Here is a 19,606-nt window from a genome sequence, read left to right as displayed (position 1 = left end):
AGCAGTTTTAGAGGGGGAAAGAATCGGGCAAGGAATGCTTGCCTCATTTGATCCCATGAAGTAATGGAACCGACTTCAAGGGAATGGAACCAAGCGCTAGCTCTATCCCTTAAGGAAAAGGGAAAGAGATGAAGTCTTATGGCCTCTTGGTTCTCCTTTATGGTTCCACTAATTCTTAGGAAAACGAGAGATGTGAAGATTGGAATCCTCGGCGGGGGATCCCGAAAACTGATTTTGTTGCACCAAGTTAAGTAGGGCGGGCTTGATTTCGAAGTTGTCATCCTCAACCGTTGGGTACACAATAATAGCTTGTGGCTCAGCTGTAGACGGCGTTGCATACTCTTTGAGAGTGTGATTAGCCATGGCGGTATTATTTCGTGCGTCTCTCTTTCTTTTATGTAAAAACCTTTCGATCTCGGGAATGAATACCACTCGATTTACGGTTTTTCGCATAAAAAATTGAGAACCCAAGAAGTTAATGATGACAGAAAGAAAAGAGTAGAAGAAAAGAAAGAGAAAGAAAAAGGAATTCTAATCAAAAATAAAAAGTTAATTAAATTAGTTAACTCCCGGCAACGGCGCCAAAAACTTGATAGGCCAAACCACAAGTGCATGGTCTATCGAAGTAGTAGTAAAAGAGATTATCGTTCCGCTAGGGAGTTGTTCAATTAACTAACCTTTAGAGAATGATTAGAGGAGAAGAAAGATTATAAAATAGGAGGTTCAGCTGGTTGAAAGAAAATAACAATAATAAAAAGAGCCTTGGGATCATTGGTTCGTCATAATAACAAGTCCTTCACTAGCCAATACCTTAACTTCTAATTTCATGTTTTACACCTAATTTCTAAAGACCAGTTTCCCTTTATAGGCTCCACTAATGAGTTCACCTCTCTTGGGGTTCAGAATCCAAATATAGCCAGTACAATCCCAAATTCAAAAATAAGACAAGTTGGATTGTCTTTTCTTCAAAAATTTCTTAATTAGAATTTTTGTTCTTAGACTTGGGTACTCTATAAATTTCAATTTTCGTTATAAAAATTGAACATATCAATTTTATTTTCCAAAATTCATTGTCATCAATAAATATGATAAAATATCATTTTATCATTTCTAGTTTATGTGCCATCAAGTTCACAAATATCATAATTTATTATGTTCGGAGATTCATATTCTCTAAATTCGATTTATATGAATTTTTGGTTCATATATCTTGACGCAATAAATAAAATTGTCTAATCATATAACTTTGGAATTAAATCCAAGTTACTCAAGTTTAAAATTAAACGCTTGTTCATGTGATAAATTTTTTATATGTCAAACATTAAAATCACAACTAATAAAATAGAAGGAGAATTTAATTTTGAACATTCCACGATAGGCCAAACCGCAAGTGCACGGTCTATCGAAGTAGTAGTAAAAGAGAGTATCGTTCCGCTAGGGAGTTGTTCAATTTAACTAACCTTTAAAGAATGATTATAGGAGAATAAATATTATAAAATAGGAGGTTCAGCTGGTTGAAAGTAAATAACAATAATAAAAAGAACATTGGGATCATTGGTTCGTCACAATAACAAGTCCTTCACTAGCCAAGACCTTAACTTCTAATTTCATGTTTTACACCTAATTTCTAAAGACCGGTTTCCCTTTAGCCCCTCACCATTCCGACCAAGTCCGGTGAGAGTTTACCCCTAGCAACCAAGCCTATTTCGCCGACTTGATTACTAGAAGAAGCTTATAAGGATTGAAACTACAAATGTCTTAAGAATTGCAAAGACTATTTCACTGCCTTTGCAATTCTTGTCTAAATTCACTTGTTCCAATATCAAAGCTCCGCTTTCGCATTATGAACTGATATTTGAGATAATGGATTAACAATTATCAAACCCTCCACTTTCGTTTCCACGGTTTGATAATGGTCAATTCATGTTTAAACGGTGAATTTAGATTAGAAATTAAGGTTACATGAAATTAGGGTTAAAGCTTGGTTCGATTAAGATTATGTCATTAGACTTATCCAACAATCCCAAGACAAGAGAAGTCTACTCACTCATGTTCATCGTAGACATGGGGAAGAAGAGAGAAAGCATAAAATAAATTGCAAGAAAGTAAAGAAATAAAAAGATGAACTTTATTAAGAAAACAATTGTCACTATTGAATTCCAAGAAATAAAGATGAATATTTGTGATGGGGAGCTACTCTATTTATAGCTTACATTCGACTTAAAATCTAAGCAATTACAAGGGCTTTTCGGTAAAACTAAAACAGAGTAACTTGGGCCCTAAGCAAAAGCAGCAAAAAGAACTTCCGGGAGGTGGCACGGCCGTGCCACATGTTGGCACAGGCCGTGCCAAGCTTCGACTTGGGGGAATATATTTTTGTTCCCGAATCTTTCGTATTTTCGCTCCAAATCAGCTCCATACTCCTTTCTTTTGCTCCAAGACTCCTTCCATCCAATATTCATTCATGAAATATAAAAATATGCAATTGAAGTAAAATAGCTCAAAAAGAAAACAATATTAAAATAAAATAAAACCAAATCTAAATAAAACAAAACTAAATAATATATAAAAATAAACTAAATATTGACTCATCAATACCATCAAAGACGCAAGCTTTATCCAACAATAATGCATGATGTACAAGTCATTAGACCTGTTCTTATAGGATCAAAATCCTAAAATAATTGAGCACTTGATTTCATATCCTTCCAAAAAATGGTACTCAAGCTCAATTTCTTAAAGATATACATGTGCTTTAATTTACTAAATAAATCTTAGTCCATGTGCTTCAACAGTGGGTTTGTTTATATGGTAAGCTCATGTTCAACCTTAAATTTAGAACCTTTGCATCACTTACTTTTGCAACGCACGGTACGAAATTTCCATTCTTGACAACTAATTTTATCCTTCTCATTGGTCGCTTAATATTGGTTTTTTAATTGTCAAGGATCAAGTAGAAAATTAAGTAAGGATGATGCAACAATAGGGTTCTATTCTTTTATCCATTAACGTTATTTATTCACGGTGCGGTTCTGAATTTTTGAAAATAAATTTCAAAGTCGCATATGTGAATCTCTTAGTGTTATTGTTATAACAACATACACTTCATTGTTTCAGTCAAAAGATATAACTCTATAACTTGATTTATCCTTAATGTATTTAGGGACAACTTAACCTCAATAAGTAACTTCTTCGGTAGACATAACATAAAGAAACGTCTTAAAATTGTTGTTTTAGGATTTCCAAACTGTTGTATTTGGATTTCCAAATTCTATTATCTATCGAAGTTGTTACTAGGTTGAGTCACGACCAGGTCACTCTCTTTAAGACGTTTCGTGGCACTCGCCCAAAATTGTGCAAGGCGACTATCAACCACGCCGCCTCCGGGATAAAACAAGTCCAGCTACAACCGTTCGATTAACTACCGCACCGTAGAAAACCGTTTGAGAATTACACCTCAAATATGGTACGAAGACCACTCTTTAATACTGAAACCACTTTAATATGGTACTATTACCACTCTATTATGGTGCCGAGACCACTCAAATACGGTGTTACCACCATTCTAATTATTAACTTCTCCAACTATGATACTATGATCACTCAAATATGGTTTTACATCATTCTAACGTCTAACTTCTTCAAGAATCGAAGAAGAATATATTTTAAGATCGTTCATAGTTTTGAAGGGACATTATACCGAAAAAAGGACTATGATCTTAAATTATTATTTATTCCGAAGGACATAAAATTATCGAAGGGACTATGAACTTAAGACCATTCTTAATTTCGAAGGGACATTACGCCGAAAAGGGACTATGGTCTTAAGAACACTCTTAATTCCGAAGGGACATAAAAAGGAGATGAAGAGAAGAAAGACTCGTCAACACAAGTCAAGAAAGGGAGAACGAGAGAAAGAGTTCCCGACAACTCAATGAAACTTTTTGGTGTGATTTTTGAACTAGGTAAGCTCTCCGTTTATAGGGAGAGTTTGTAACTAATTTGGAGAAACTTAAGAATTAAGTAAACTTAAAAATTAAGCAACCACATAATTAAGAAAGACTCGGATAAGTTCAAAAAGAAACAAACCCACAAGATTAGCTGAAACAAACTAATGAAGGAAAGATAGGAAATTTAGTTGGATTCTCGATCTTATCACAACCAACATAAGCTAAAATTATATGAAGTGATATCCATGAATAAAAAATAATAATTGTTATTATTTTCATCATTATCAGGTATTTAAAATTAAATACCACTATTTAAACACTACTAATGTGTGTGTTCTTTTTTATGTGGGACCTCTACACCTATTTTTTCAATTCACACAACACTAGATCAAAGTTTAATTACTTGGTGTTTAATCTTCCAACCTTCCAATTTCTTTCCATTTTCACACCAATGTTCCAACAAGATATGTAACCCTCCAACCCAGAGTTAAAAAATAGTCTTTTGTATATGTGTTCTAAGACAGTTTTCCTCCTCCCAAAACTTGCTTGTATCTCACCAAGCTGGATAGCCAACATTTTGTCTATTTCATCTCAACATGATGCTAAATCTCCCACAATACTCCTCAAATATTTTTTCAACTTTTCATGAGTTGATTCAACAATATTGGTGTTTCTACATCCTAGATGCAAGACTTTATGTTTGTCCACGCCCTCAAAATCTTCCTTAACAGTGTTCATATTATGGTTTCAACATATGCAAGGAACTTTAGAAAATGATTTCCATACATCTTTGAATCACAATAAGGAACTTGTATATGAATCCTTTGTAGGAGATTCAACCAAATCTTTCCAAGCCCTCATGATTTTCACAACAACATCACTTGCCTTCTCCTCCTTTGCTTACTTCACTTCTTTCTCATCAACTTTTACATCCTTAGGCTTCGCTTTGACTCTACAATATGTGATGCACTTAGCTTTTATATTCTTTCCAATATGAAAATAACAAAGTATAACGTCGGTTTCGGGGAAAACTTTAACAACGACATTAATCATAGCATTGTCCTGTCGGTGACAACCACCTTAGGCATGTTGAGTTTTGATAACACAAGACCAACCAACATCTCAAGTGCCCAAGTAAAGTTATCCTCTTGTTCAAAGGAAAGAAAGGAAAAACCAACGGAATATGTCATGTTGGTAGAGGTGATACCAACAATCTCAAATAACGACATTAGGTAGAAATTGGTTTTGTTAGTGGAGTCCATGACCAAAACGGTCGGAAAAGTGTTAAGCATATTAATTGACTCCGAATGAGTAAAAAATATGTCTTCAAGAGTGGTTTCCTCACTATTTGCTCTTGCGAAATAGGCGTATTTATGCTCCTCCAACTTCGAAATCAAGTATTGCATATTCGTCTTGTCACCTCTTATCCCCTTGCGTCATCTAGTTCGTGGATTATACACTTGTTTGATATTCGTGAATTTTGTTTTTTATTCATAACCATGAGAATATTCCTAGGTAACGCCAAACTCTTTATGTCCACAACCCTTTTCTTCTCCTCTTTTATTCTACTCGCAAGCGGTGTGTTCGACTAACTTTGGCTCCAACTTATGGTTGTGAATTTCACTAAGCATTGCCAACCACCAATCATTTGTCTCCTTCTTAAAGAAACCACGTAACATAAACATACAATCACATTTTCTTGTGCTCATGCCTTTAAGATTTGGTTTCTTCCTCGTCTTTGGTGGTTTGTATACACCACTCCTTTCACATTGCAACGTCAATGTTGGCCACTTTTAAACTAGATTTATTTATAGCTATAGTAAATCCCGCCCTTTCCACTTGTCGACGAACCCAACCAAGCAAACCATCTCGCTCTCGCCATCTTTCCTTTGCTAAAAAAAATGAGGCGGTGTCTAATTTATAACTGCAAAGCTTACCAACACCGGTAGGTACTCGTTTAGATTTTTCTTCAATGTGAGTTTGAAAGGGAATTTTGACTTTAAACTTCACAATAACGGTTGGTTTGACATCTCCGGAAGCTTCAATTATGGTTGGTTTCGGATCAACGGTATCATCCACCACATTTTCAACCATCACTATATCTATTGAATAAAAAATAACAAGGAAAAAATATAAATAAATTGTGCAACAAGCTAAGAAAGAAAAAAATGGCGCAATTTTACAAAAATTGGGGGCCGGCGTGACTTAAGTTACGTTCAACTTACATCTGTGTGACTTAAGTCATGTGAGACTTACACCTACGTGAGTTAATCCACGTTGGCCCAACGTGAGTTAACTCACATTTAACCTACTTTCCAAACCGACGAGCTCAAAACCGGCAAAATCAAAAGAGTTTAGATGTTACATTACCTGATTTTTTATGTTTGATGAGCGTAGAAACTTGCTTCCTAACGATTTGCAATGATTTGAAGTGAATATTTTGCTCCAAAAGTTCGCACATTTTGGATTTTTGGAGGTGAATAGGGAAATAAAATGAATGTTGGAGTGTGGGACGACTGGGTTTTATACCAAAACAAGACAACCTTCCAACGTAACTTAACTCACGTTGGACTCGGCGTGACTTAAGTCACGCCGTGAGTACCAAATGTGACTTAAGTCATGCAGGGTTACTTTCGTCAATCCATGTGGGAGTGAGAAAAATTGGTTTTGAGAAGAGCAATTTTCAATATAAGAGCATCCGAAATGGTAAGCCTAATTTATATTGCCTAGTAGTCCGTTGATCAAGCCCAACATAGACAAAAAGAATAGACAATTTCTATTACCATATTCTCTTCTCATACGCCTTGCTCAATTCCAAAAATATATCGGTTTGAATTATATGATCCGGACTTCTTTTTGGAAATTTTTTTATTATACAATCCAAAACCAACTAAAACCCCAAAAACAAATTATGATTGATACGAATGCCTCTGTGACCATTGTGTCGGGCACATAAAAACTACATAACACATTTGGGGATGATATGAATGGTAAACAATAACATATCATAAATCAACCTCAAATAAAAACTAAGAAGGGGAATTTTAGAATCAATAAGGCTGAAGAATGAATGAAAATATTCAAGGATGGAAAACTATTTATAGCCATAAAACATTCTTAGACCGTAACTACAATAAAAGAAAATATTTGAAACATTTTAAATTCATTAAATGCAACAAAAACACGGGGAACATTTTTTGTAACGCCACCGTCCATATTTTTGGCTGGTTCGGATTATATAATCTGAATTCATTCCCGAGTAATGCATTATATAATTTGAAGTAGTGTCGATTGTGTTAGAAGTTCAAGTTTGGCATGGTTCATAACACAAAAAATTTAATTTAAACATACATTAAAAATAACAATTTCAACAACATAAAATATCATAACAAAAAACACAAAAGATCATGGATCGTTAAAACTTAAATTTCCATACGATATATCCATGCAATGCATGATTTCTTCGTAGGTTCGAGCTAAAATCAAACTTTCCTGAATATCTTCGAAAGATTTGACCAAAGAAGCGTCCAATTCGATCGTTCTTTTAAAAATGTGCGGTCGGATGTCGAGAACATGGCTCTCATGTCGTCATTTATGAGCTTCATTTGGGTGAATTGAACGTTTCCAACTTAGTCGGTCCATGGACGGTTATACTCAACATTGTACACCCTCATTGCGTCTTTATGGTTAAGTCGACCGTTAATTTGGTTTAGTTGATCCTTCAACCCAAAGGGCGGCGTGACATTAACCCAAACCCTAAACAAATGGGGTTTTCCCGCGTTGTAGTAAATCACGGCTAACTTGGTGTTCAAACCTATTGTATAAATTTTCATGATTGTGTGGTTTGGTTAGCAATATATGAACCGGACACACCAATTTATAGAAGTTTATATGTGTCATGGATGATGATAGGTCATTTTACGTTAAATAGATTAAAAAGTTAGGATATGTTAACGGGGAGATTTGAAGGAAAATCGAATACAACGAAGGGAGTAGAAGCGGCGGAATAATTTCGATTTTCTTTCCTTGGATCATTACGAAATTCAAACATGAATCATTGATTCGATTGTTACCTCGAAGTGTGAAATGCGAAAGCTGAAAACCGGAAACCGGAATCTCGATCACAGCCAAGCAAGCGGCAAGCGGCAAAGCTTCTAGCAAGTCCACACGAACAAGTGCTCCTCCAAAACTCGGTGCTAGCCAAGGAATCGAAGTGCGAGAGAAGAGGGTTGCTTCAAAACGTGTAACCAAAAACTTCAGCACTAGGGTTCTATTTACGTAACTTCTAGTGTGCTCTGCAAGTCGAAGTCACTATTGGGCTTCATTAAGCCCAACAACGAGTTTAGTTATTTTGCTAACTAATTAGCGTCATTTACTAAACGCACCCCTTTATATAAGTCATACTTATATATTTCTCTTTTGACTGTTCTTTGTGTGTGACCCTATAGGTTCTAGTCACGTTGGCAATAATATTAAATCTAATATTTAATACTATAAACAATGAGCGGTATCTAGCAACACATCATTGCTACCCAAGTGACAAGAATGTCAAGTGATCTGACGAAACCTTTCCATGATAATACTCATGTGTATAATTACTCCTTTGTCTCGATATCTTCATTGATCCCAAGACATAGATATTTTGTCACCCTTGTATAGATCAATATTTATATTTCTTGATTCCAAAATATCTTGAATAACGAATAAGTCCAATATCTTATATTGACTTAGTTCGGCATGGCCATGTAGTTTTACAGTCATATTTCATCAAGAGGCCTAAAGATATATCTCTTGTTTATGAGGAGGGACAAATCCCATCTAGGACACTCATGTCCCTCGGCATGCTTCATCAAGTACCCATCAACCAACGTTATGGTTATCCTTTGACAGACAACATTAGAATGGCAACAAAGCACTTGAGTCCACATCTAGGGATCATAGTGGTTTCGTGTCTAAGAGCGATATACACTATTATCATTGTGAGAATATCTTATGACAATTGCATAACTTACTATGTAGTATTCTCACGGCGGGTCAATCCAATATAAATATTACTCCTAATACTTATACCTATGTATAGACTTAATATCTCATATCTATGACCCATGAGATGCGGTCATCGGTCTACATACATAATAGTCTCGATGCTTTATTATTATCCTTTATTCATATTAAAGCTTTGACTATGGATGCATTTAAGAATAGCGTTCTTTATGATAATGTAATCTCATGATTAAGTCACACTTAATTATATTATTACACGAACTATCTATTCTAAGGACTTTATTAACATTACATAAATATAATAAAGAGTGCCATATATTATTCAATAATAAAAGTCATGATACATAAGATAAGTTTAACATAAATTATTGGCCTCTAGGGCTTACACCAACAAGATTAACACAACAACAATTAATCGACCCAACTCTCAACGAAGTGATGCAACATACACTTACCAAAGAGACAATATTTTTCATAAAAAAAATTTAAATAGATTAAAAATATATGTAAATCAATTGGAAAATCGTAATTATGTTTTGAAGTCATTTTTTTTAGAAGTAATTTTTTTTAATTACACGTTTTTAACTAATTTGAATGATAAATGTTTCACCAATTGGGGACCTCGTCCACTTTAGATGCTCAAATGTTGGTTTGAGAATCACTGGTTATGCAAATTTTGTCTCGCGAAAAATGGGGTTCTTTTTGTTTGTCATGGTAGGGGCGGTTTTGTCTTAAAACGAAGTTGAAAATGATGAAAGCATGTACGAAGGAGTCGTGTTATCAACAATGTCGGAATTTGGATGGCAAGATGTTGGAGGTTAAAAATAAAATATCTCTTTTAGATTCCAAAGCAGAGATGTCGGCGCTATTAGAAGATGAGGTAAAGGAGGTACATGAGTTATCGGTTAATTTGCATTTCATGGTTCGAATTCGAATATCTTTAATCGACGAAATTGCGTATGACTTGGCTTCGGGAAGGAGATGTAAACTCTAAATATTTTCATGGTTTTATGTCTAATCGTCGGCGCCAAAATGTTATCAATTTGGTTTCGTCGATGGAGTTTATGTGGAAGGGTGCGTAATACTAGTCTTCTTGTTTTTAATCATTTTTCTACTCATTTTAAAGCTCTTGGGGCTGATTGACCGGGAGTGGAAGACCTTCATTTTCGTTAATTAACTTGTGTTCGGGCGGGAAATTTGACAAAACCTTTTGCTCTTGTGGAGGTGAAGCAAGCGATGCAGGATTGTGACAGTTTTAAGATCCCGGGTCCCGATGGAATTAATTTTGGCTTCATCAAAGACTTTTGAGATTTATTACAGGAATATTTTATAAGATTTTTGGTGGAATTTCATTGAAATGGGAAACCGACAAAAGGTGTAAATTCTAGTTTGATAGCTTTAATTCCGAAGGTGAATAGACCCCAACGCCTTAATGATTTCGAGGCCTATCTTTTTGGTTGGGTGTTAGTATAAGGTCCTTGCCAAAGTTCTTGCTAATCGTCTCCGTTCGGTTGTTGGGAGTGTTGTGTCGGATTCCCGGTAAGCTTTTGTCCAAGGCAAGCAGATTTTAGATGGTAATTTGATAGCTAATGAAGCTATCGACGAAGCAAAACGTTTGAATAAGGAGTTACTTTCGTTCAAAGTGGATTTTGAAAAGTTGTATGACTTAGTTGATTTAAAGTACCTGGATTCAATGATGGCAGCCAAGAATTTTCCTAGATTATGGCGGAAGTGGATTTTTTAATGTGTGGGAACGGTAACGACATCGGTTTTAGTGAATGGGTGCACGACGGAAGAGTTTCCTATTTAGAGGGTTTTTCATCAAGGAGATCATTTGTCACCGTTCTTATTCTTGTTGGCCGCGAGAAGAGTTCAATGTGTTAATGAATGTTGTGGTCGATGCAAACTTGTGCGAGTGGGTATGGAGTCGGTCGCCTAAGTGAGGTCCATGTACTCACCTTCGTTTGCGGACGACACTCTTGTTATAGGTGAAAATAGTTAGTTGAATGTTTGTACCATGCGGGCGTTGTTGCTTTTGTTTGAGGAGATTTCGGGTCCGAAGGTTAATTTTAACAAAAGCATGTTAAGTGATGTAAATATATCGAATCTTGGTTATCAAAAGCCGCTTTGGTGATGTACCGTCGTAGGGGAACAATCCCTTTTGTCTATTTGGGTCTGCCTATTGGGGGTGATTCTCGGAAACTTTGTTTTGGAAACCTGTTGTAGATCGCATTGTCTCTCGCCCGTCGTCGTGGAACAATAAGTTTCTTTCTTTCGAAGGCCGTTTGGTTCTTCGAAGTCCGTCATGTCCTCTCTTTCGTTTACTTTCTTTCCTTTTTCAAAGCCCCCGCATGTATAATTTCTTCTATTGAATCTATTTTTTTAAAAAAAAAAATTTGGGGTGGGGGTGAGCGTTTAGGAAAATAACCGAATAAATTGGGAGTCGATTTGTACTCCAAAGGAGGATGGAGGTTTGGGGGTTGGGAGGGTGGGAGCTTTTAATCTATCTTTGTTAGGAAAATGGTGTTGGAGGATGTTAATTGACAAGGAGGGGTTGTGGTACCGAGTTTTGAAAGCTCGATACGGTGAGGTGGGGGTTGAAGGAATGGGGCAGCCATTGTTCTTCTTGGTGGCGTGCGTTGGGGAGGATCCGTGAAGGGGTGGGTGAGGATGTTGGGAGGTGGTTTGATGAGAACATTCGTCGGGTGGTCGGAGATGGAACAACTACTTTTTTTGGTATGACAATTGGTATGGCAAATTCCGTTGAGGTTCAAATTTCCCCGTCTTTATGATTTGGCGGTGAATAAGGAGTGTACGGTGGATGAGATGTGGAGATTAGGATGGACGGGTGGTGGTAGGGGGTGGGTGTGGCGCCGCCGTTTGTTGGCTTGGGAGGAGGAGAGAGTTAGAGAGTGTTCTATGGTTCTTCATAATGTTGTTTTGCGGGAAAATGTTCGGGATAGTTGGAGGTGGTTGTTAGATCCTGTTCATGGTTATTCGGTGCGGGAAGCATCTTGTCTCATTACTAACAATGGTGTTCCAAAGGATAGGACTTTGGTTGATGACGTCCGGCATAAGCTTATTCCTTCATAGGTGTCCCTGTTTGTGTGGCGCTTACTTCGAAACAAACTTCCTACTAAAGACAATTTGGTGCGGCGGCAAGTCCTTCAACTTAGTGATTCGGCTTGTGTGTCGTGTCCGGGGACTCGAAACGGCAACTCGTCCGTTTTTAGGATGTGACACTTTTAGTTCTCTTTGGTATCATGTGTGGCATTGGTTGAGAATTTCTTCGGTTTTCTCGGGTGACATTCGACATCATTTCCATTTGTTTACTAATATGGCGGGTTTGCCTAGAATTACTCATTCCTACTTGTGAATAATTTGGTTTGCTACTTGTTTGGGCTATTTGGAAGGAAAGAAATAACCGTGTATTCCAAAATACGGCTTCGATCCGTCCGTTCTAGCCGAAAAAGTTAAATTGAATTCTTTCTTATGGTTGAAATCTAAACTGGCGACTTTTAGCTATAGTTATCATAATTGGTGGAAACATCCTCTCATCCTGTATGGGTGTCCACATGTAATTTGTTTCGATTCTTGGTGGGTGCTTTTTATTCCATCGGCAACTTGATCTTGTAAATATTCTTGGTTGATTTTTCCTTTGCATGTCTTGTGCAAAAGGTGAATCAATTTTGTTGTTTATATATATATATATATATATATATATATATATATATATATATATATATATATATATATCATTTTTTTTTGAAGAAGAAATATATCATTTTAGTTTGTTAAAATAAATGTTTCACCAATAATATAAATAAATTCAAAGATAGATGATACTATTTTATTTTTTTTTACAGAAAACATACTATTCTATAGAAGAAGTAAATAAAATATCTTATTATATTAATTTCCTTTTCTTTATTTGTTTCTTTTTTCTTTTAAATAACTTCATATTTGCATATAAAAGGCAATAATAACTAATTGCATATATAAGGCAATAATAACTAAATACATCCTCTAGGAAAAAAAACTAAATATACGTATATACAAGGAAAATATTTAAGAAAAATATAAATATCACAATTTATGATCCACAATTTATAGATAGTAAATGTGTTTAAATACCTGACGCGTGTAATAAATAATTACTCTTTATAAAATGATCGAGAAAATCCTAATTACTTGTAGAGGAAGTAGAAAACCGACCTTAAGTACCAAAATAAAGAAAGACTAAAAGCATTTCACCCAAAAAGAATGTTTGCCGTTTCTCATGGGATTTCATCTCATTTCATACAAGCCAGTAAGGTTCCAACTCATGCAAATTGATCACCAAATCACCAAAATAAGAAGCATATTAAAACTCATTCCATGTAAAGGGTTTCTTGATAAATGTATAGTCATGATCCTTATCATATGATGCTGATGTTGATGAAATAGTGACTTGCCATGAGCCTATAATTAAAAACCCACTCAATGAGTCACATGCTAATATTTTTCTACCAAAAAAAAAAACTAATAAAAATATGAGTATGTTAATGAGTGTCTCCGATACACTCTTTAACGAGTGCCTCCGGCATACTCTTGAAGAATTCTAAAAGAAAAATTTATTTTATAAAAAATTCAAATATTTCATTTTTTAATGCATTGATTATATATATTTTCATAAAAACTTATCATTTAATAGTCTTAAAGAGTACTCGGATTCACTCGTTAACATTCCTTTTAAATTGTTAATGAGTACCTCCCGAACACTCTCTAAAGGAAGAAATTATTTTATAAAAAAGTCAAATATTTAGATTTTCAATACATTGATTACACATATTTTTATAAAAACTTATCATTTAAAAGTCTTAAAAGTGTCATAGAGACACTCGTTAACATTTTCCATAAAATATTAATACAACGTTTGAAGGAAACTTCGTTCCTACTTAATTGTGGTTTTTTTTTTCTTTCTACATTTTAAAATCAAATAATTTTGTTACTATTATTCATGTTTTCACTATAATGTCTTTAAAAAAATATGGTTTTTCTATAATATTTATAGTCGTTGTAATTATGCGCATATGATAGTCGGCATAGACAAAAAAAATTAGGGAAATGTTATAATGTTCTTAGGCCACTTGTTTAGAAGTCAAAATAATTTTTTTCTTTGAAAATTGTGTATTAAATTCATTGAAACTTCAAAAAGAAACGTTTTGTACATAAAATTCTTAAATCATTTCCTTTTTGCAACCCACAAAATTATTATCTTATTATTCCTTTTCTCAATAATCATGGATGTGTTCGATTTTCAAAACGATAAATACAATAAGGGTTTTTATAAGAAGTTTAAAATAAAATTTTTGTATTGGAACTTGTATATTAAAACAACAGATCTTTTCTTGCAAAACGCAACAATTAAAAAGAAACAATTAGTTACATTTGTTTAAGAATGAAGATTCAATTTTAACCCTTTCATAATACGGTTAAAACTCTATAAATTAATAATGTCGGGACCGGAGAAATTTATTAATTTAGAGAGTTATTAATTTATCGATAAATTAATAATTATTAATTTAAAGAGTTTTTAAGTAATTATACCGTACATACCAAACAAAAAGGCAAATTAGTCTATGCCTCTTAGAATTACGTTGCGGCGAACCTTGAGACTCAACGTAAATTAGTAACTACTTGTGTTCATATGCATTGGAAATCAATAATGATTTTGAAGTACGGTAAATGTAAACAAGAGGAACAAATGTGTTCAATGTATTTTTTTCATTTCTATGAATTATTAATTTATGATTTTCTTGGGACCGAAAATTATAAAGGGATCTCCCGAAAAATTATTATCTTATTATTTTATCGAGTTTTTCAATTTTTTACCTTGGCCCAAGTCGGGACCGGACAAATTTATTATTTTAGAGAGTTTATTAATTTACCGAGTATTAATTTAAAGAGTTTCTCTTGTATTGTCATTTATTTATTCTTTCATAAATAAATAATATTCAAATTAATCTCTAACATTTTTATTCAAAGGAAAAATTAGTTTCAAATAACTATGACAAAGGGATATCTCAACTAAAAATATCAATTTTTGTCGAAATTAAATTAGATCACAAGAAAATTGTCTGAGTTTACATTGAATAATAAATAAAAATGTGATGATCAATGTCATCCCGTCAACACCATGACCTCTTCTCTACAATCAAGCGGCCAATAATTTCAAATAAATATCCACCGTTTAATTTCCATCCAACGCTCCCTATTCAACCCCACTTGCATTCTTACCTTCTCATCACTTCGTATATATACAAATAAAATATTTCTCACACACAACACAAACCAAAGCTCAAACAAAAACCAAAACACCTTTCATCGTAAACTGCGAAACTCAAACTCAAACTCACCAGTTTTTGTTTTTTCTTCTTCAATCAATTCCAACGAAGATTACAACAACCACAACCTTCTATTCTTCTTCTTCTTAGTTACCGTGTTTATCCGGTTATTTTTACCGGTTCTGCGCCGTGTATAGTCTGAAATGTTACCGGCGCAACCGGTGATAAAAACCGTGGTGGTGACAATCTCACGATACAGGTGAGTAAGAGAACTGAAGAGAAGAGAAGAGAAGAGAAAATCGTACGGTGGAGATTGAATCTGGTGGGACCCAATAAACATGGAAACAACCACTCCAAAAAACAATAGCCAAACTAAACTCACCCGAACCAAATCCTCTTTGCTTCGGTGTTCTTCTCCAACCACCCGATCCTCCATTCCGAGCCTAGGTTCCGTCAACGAAGAAGATTTTTACGACGAAGAAGAACATGATAAAAACAAGTACAAAAACAAAAATAAGAAAAAGAAGAAAACCCGGTTCGGTTCTCATTCTCGTTCAAGTTCGGGTTATGGTTCAACCCGGTTTATTATTACTACTGCTGCACCGATTCTAGGTTTTTTCAGTCTATGTTCTATCTTCTTCTATGTATTCTATTTTTTCCATATCGGTTCAGTGGGACCCACTTCCGAAAATGTGTTGCTGATTCTAATATTCATCGCCGTAGCGCTTTATTTCATAAACAGAAACAAACGCGTGATTCATAGAACCGTTTCTGTTTTAAAACATTCATGGGACGGGAATTTAAAACGACTCGGTTTTTCTTCCAAAGGAAGTGAAAAACCGGTTCAATGGTTCATAGGAGAACCCGGTTCAGCAGAGGAGAACGAAAAGAACGTGAAAGTGTTGTTGAAAGAGGGTGTTGAAGTTGAATTCTACAGCAATGGTGATTTCTACGAAGGAGAATTTCATGGTGGAAAGTGTAATGGAAGTGGAGTTTATCATTATTTTGTGAGTGGAAGATATGAAGGTGATTGGGTTGATGGAAAATATGATGGTTATGGAATTGAAAGCTGGGCTAGGGGAAGTAGATATAAGGGTTGTTATAAACAAGGTTTGAGACATGGTTATGGTGTTTATGGATTTTATACTGGTGATTGTTATTCTGGTGAATGGTTTAATGGACAAAGTCATGGTTTTGGTGTTCAATCTTGTTCTGATGGAAGTTGTTATGTTGGTGAATTTAAGTTTGGTTCTAAACATGGTCTTGGTTGTTACCATTTTAGGTGAGTTTTTTTTTTCTTTCTTGTTCTCAAGTTTTTATTTAAATTGGGCACAAACTATGAAGTACGGATACAGACACGCCGGACACCGACATCGACACGCCGACACTGCCGGTAATCTTAGAAAATCACATAATTCGGTGTACGTGTTAGTGTTGTGTGCCGGACACGACACATGTCCAACACCAGGACATGCATAATCCGAGGAGTGTCCGTGCTTCATAGGGCACAAATTAGTCCTTGACTCGGTATGAGACGAACTAATTTGTTCCCGATATGAAAATGTTATGAACTAAAGCATGAAAATTGTGAAAGACCAAAATGGTTCTTCACTCATATTTTTACTTTTAATTTTGCTATTGCAATTTTGTTTGTTAATTTTTTTTCACTATTTGACCATTTATGTTCTTTTGGGTATGCAATTTTTGAATCTTTAATGATAGATATAATATAGTATACTCTATTGTTGATTTTTGGAATTTTTCTTTGTTCTATAGGTTGTTTGTTAATTAAATATTTTATGTATTGATAATCCTCAAATTCTATGGGCTAATTTAATTTGCTGAAATTGCTGAATTTTGTTGCAAGTGTTTCAATATTTATTTCATGTTTCATGTTCAATTCAACTATGCATTGTTTGACAAGTTAAAAGGGAAAATATTATATTTGTCAAGACTTTTTCTTGAAGAAAATATTTGTCAAGACCTTCTTAATGTCATTTGACAATTTGCAATATCAATAGTAGTAGGTTGTTGTGTTGTAAAGTTTTGACTTAACCATTATTATTATATAGGAAGCTAGGGTAGTGGACCCTAGACTATAGTTGGTTATGTATTTTAAGTTTTATTTTACTACTAAATAAGCTCACTCTGTTACATTTTGATGTAGGAATGGAGATAAATATACAGGGAGTATTTTGGAGACAAAATGCATGGATTTGGAGTCTACCATTTTGCGAATGGACACTGTTATGAAGGAGCATGGCATGAAGGTCGTCGACAAGGTTATGGTGTTTATACATTTCGAAATGGAGACCGAAGATGTGGTGAATGGGACAATGGTGACCTCAAGCACTCTCTGCCGCCACAAACACTGGCTGTCCTTACATCAGCTCAGGTATTTGTCATTAAGACTTACTCTCTTTGCCTTTTTCCTACAAATAAACTCATTCAGAAAATAACTATTTCATGAGTTAATATCGAAATTGGTCCTTCTTAAAAAACACTAGACCTCCGTGTCTGTAAAACTTATCTAAAAGTTGACTAATTAGACTTGTATTTGTGGTTTTTGACGACCAAACTGTAGCAACTCATGGAAATATTACCTGAATGGTATTCTGTTAGCGTATTTCAAATACTTACTATATCCTAATAAATTATTGAGCGTTCTTTTAATGGTTCTCGTACCTGTGGGATTTATAAATAGTACCTTTTATGGTAAATGTTAATAAGTTCCAAAATCAATTTCACTGTAGTAGCAACAACCATATTTTTATTGGTACTGTCATAGCTCTTTGGTTCGGTACTGGAGCAACATTACCTATTGAAAATATCCCTATTTTTAGATCCTTACTTTTCATGTTAAAGTGACCAGTTTGAATCTTCAATCGTGTTTTGCTCTAATTCATTTACGTTAATTTTTTTGGTTAAATTGCAGGCTGCTAGGAGAACAGCAGAAAATGCGATAAACCATCCCCGGAATGATGACCAAGTGGAGAAAGCAGTAATGGCAGCAAACAGGGCTGCCATTGCTGCCAGAGTTGCAGCAGTGAAAGCTGTTCAGGATAGAATGGGTGGAAAATTTTGCGATGATCAAGTTTAAAAGTGAATGAGGGAGTGATCTTAGATGTTAGCCTTTGCTTCGAATTGTAGATTCTTACTAATTATATGAGTGATTTGGAAGATGCGCCACCCTGGTGAGCAAAAAAGCTTACCGGAGGAGGTTGAAGAGTATTATTTTCTGATGTTTCTTCACAAAGTAACTTGTACAGGAACCATGTAAAGATTAATTATCAGTAGTACTTTTTTTGATGAAATGGGCTTCAATGAAATTGGAGTACTTTTATTGAAGAAATGTGATTTCAAGAGTAAATGTTTAAACTTGCACATGAAGCAAAGTCTACTCATCCTAGCTTCACTTGGAAAAATCATGCATTTGTCATAGTTGTATAATCTGTGCCATCCGATTAAATCGGGATGACTCCTGGTTCGAGATGCAAATCTTAAGCTCAAATTCCAACTTTTCATCGTGAGTCGTTTGATTTTGATCAAACAGTTTAGATTGCAGAAGTATAGTTGTATGTGAATTTGTTACTGCAGACAATTCAATTTTCTTTACTTTTTGGTGTTTATGTGTTTGATGTGAATTCAAAACTTCTCTCTTTAATTCAACGGCTATGCAGCAAATTGTATGATTTACCCGCTTAAGAGAATCCAAAACTTTTCAAAGACTAACCCTTTTTGGTAACAATGCTTTGAGTGAAGGAATCTTAGGAGTGCACCAAGATATTTAAATTTCAAATTTTGCAATATTACAAAAAGAAATTTGATACTAGTTGTTGAAAAGGTTGGTATATTTTATTAAATAGAGGGGAATTGAAAAATTGAGAATATGTGAAGAGATGATGTTTAAGATTGGCTTGACACTTTTGGGCAAGAAAGACTTGTAGAGTGGCTAGACGCCCATGCTCTTGTTCCACCCAAATTGTTGACAAGGACTAAAATATGAGATTGGCTTGAGCACCATGGGACTTAATTTGGCCAACAACTACCAATAAAAGATCAAAGACATCATCCATCACTAATATTCTTGTCTGTTTGTTTTCATATAAGTCGGTTCTATGTTCAATATTTTATATTGGATAAACCACCATCACTTGGATAGATAGGATGGAAGTCACAAGAGATAGACAAACATAAGATTTGCTCCTCCCTTATTATAAAAAAAATAAGTGAAGTAATATTTTGTTTCCATACAAAAAATAAAATCATACTTGGTCCTTAAAAAAAAAACTACGACTTTTAGTTTACGTTATTTGTAGTGTAACT

At 34.7% G+C, this 19,606-nt stretch overlaps 1 pseudogene across 1 annotated transcript; it reads left to right on the top strand.

Annotated features, from left to right (window-relative positions):
- The first annotated feature begins 15,275 nt into the window (after positions 1 to 15,275).
- On the top strand, positions 15,276 to 18,650 carry LOC146922462 (uncharacterized; annotated as a pseudogene). The gene is made up of 3 exons (XR_015012478.1): positions 15,276 to 16,562; positions 17,448 to 17,675; positions 18,216 to 18,650. The product of XR_015012478.1 is annotated as an uncharacterized LOC146922462 (transcript).
- Positions 18,651 to 19,606: the final 956 nt, after the last annotated feature.

Source organism: Medicago sativa, chromosome 5 (genome assembly GCF_051527215.1).
Source record: "Medicago sativa cultivar Bolivia chromosome 5, Bolivia_mono, whole genome shotgun sequence".
Taxonomy (NCBI): Eukaryota; Viridiplantae; Streptophyta; class Magnoliopsida; order Fabales; family Fabaceae; genus Medicago; species Medicago sativa.
This window is presented reverse-complemented; position numbering and strand designations above follow the sequence as displayed.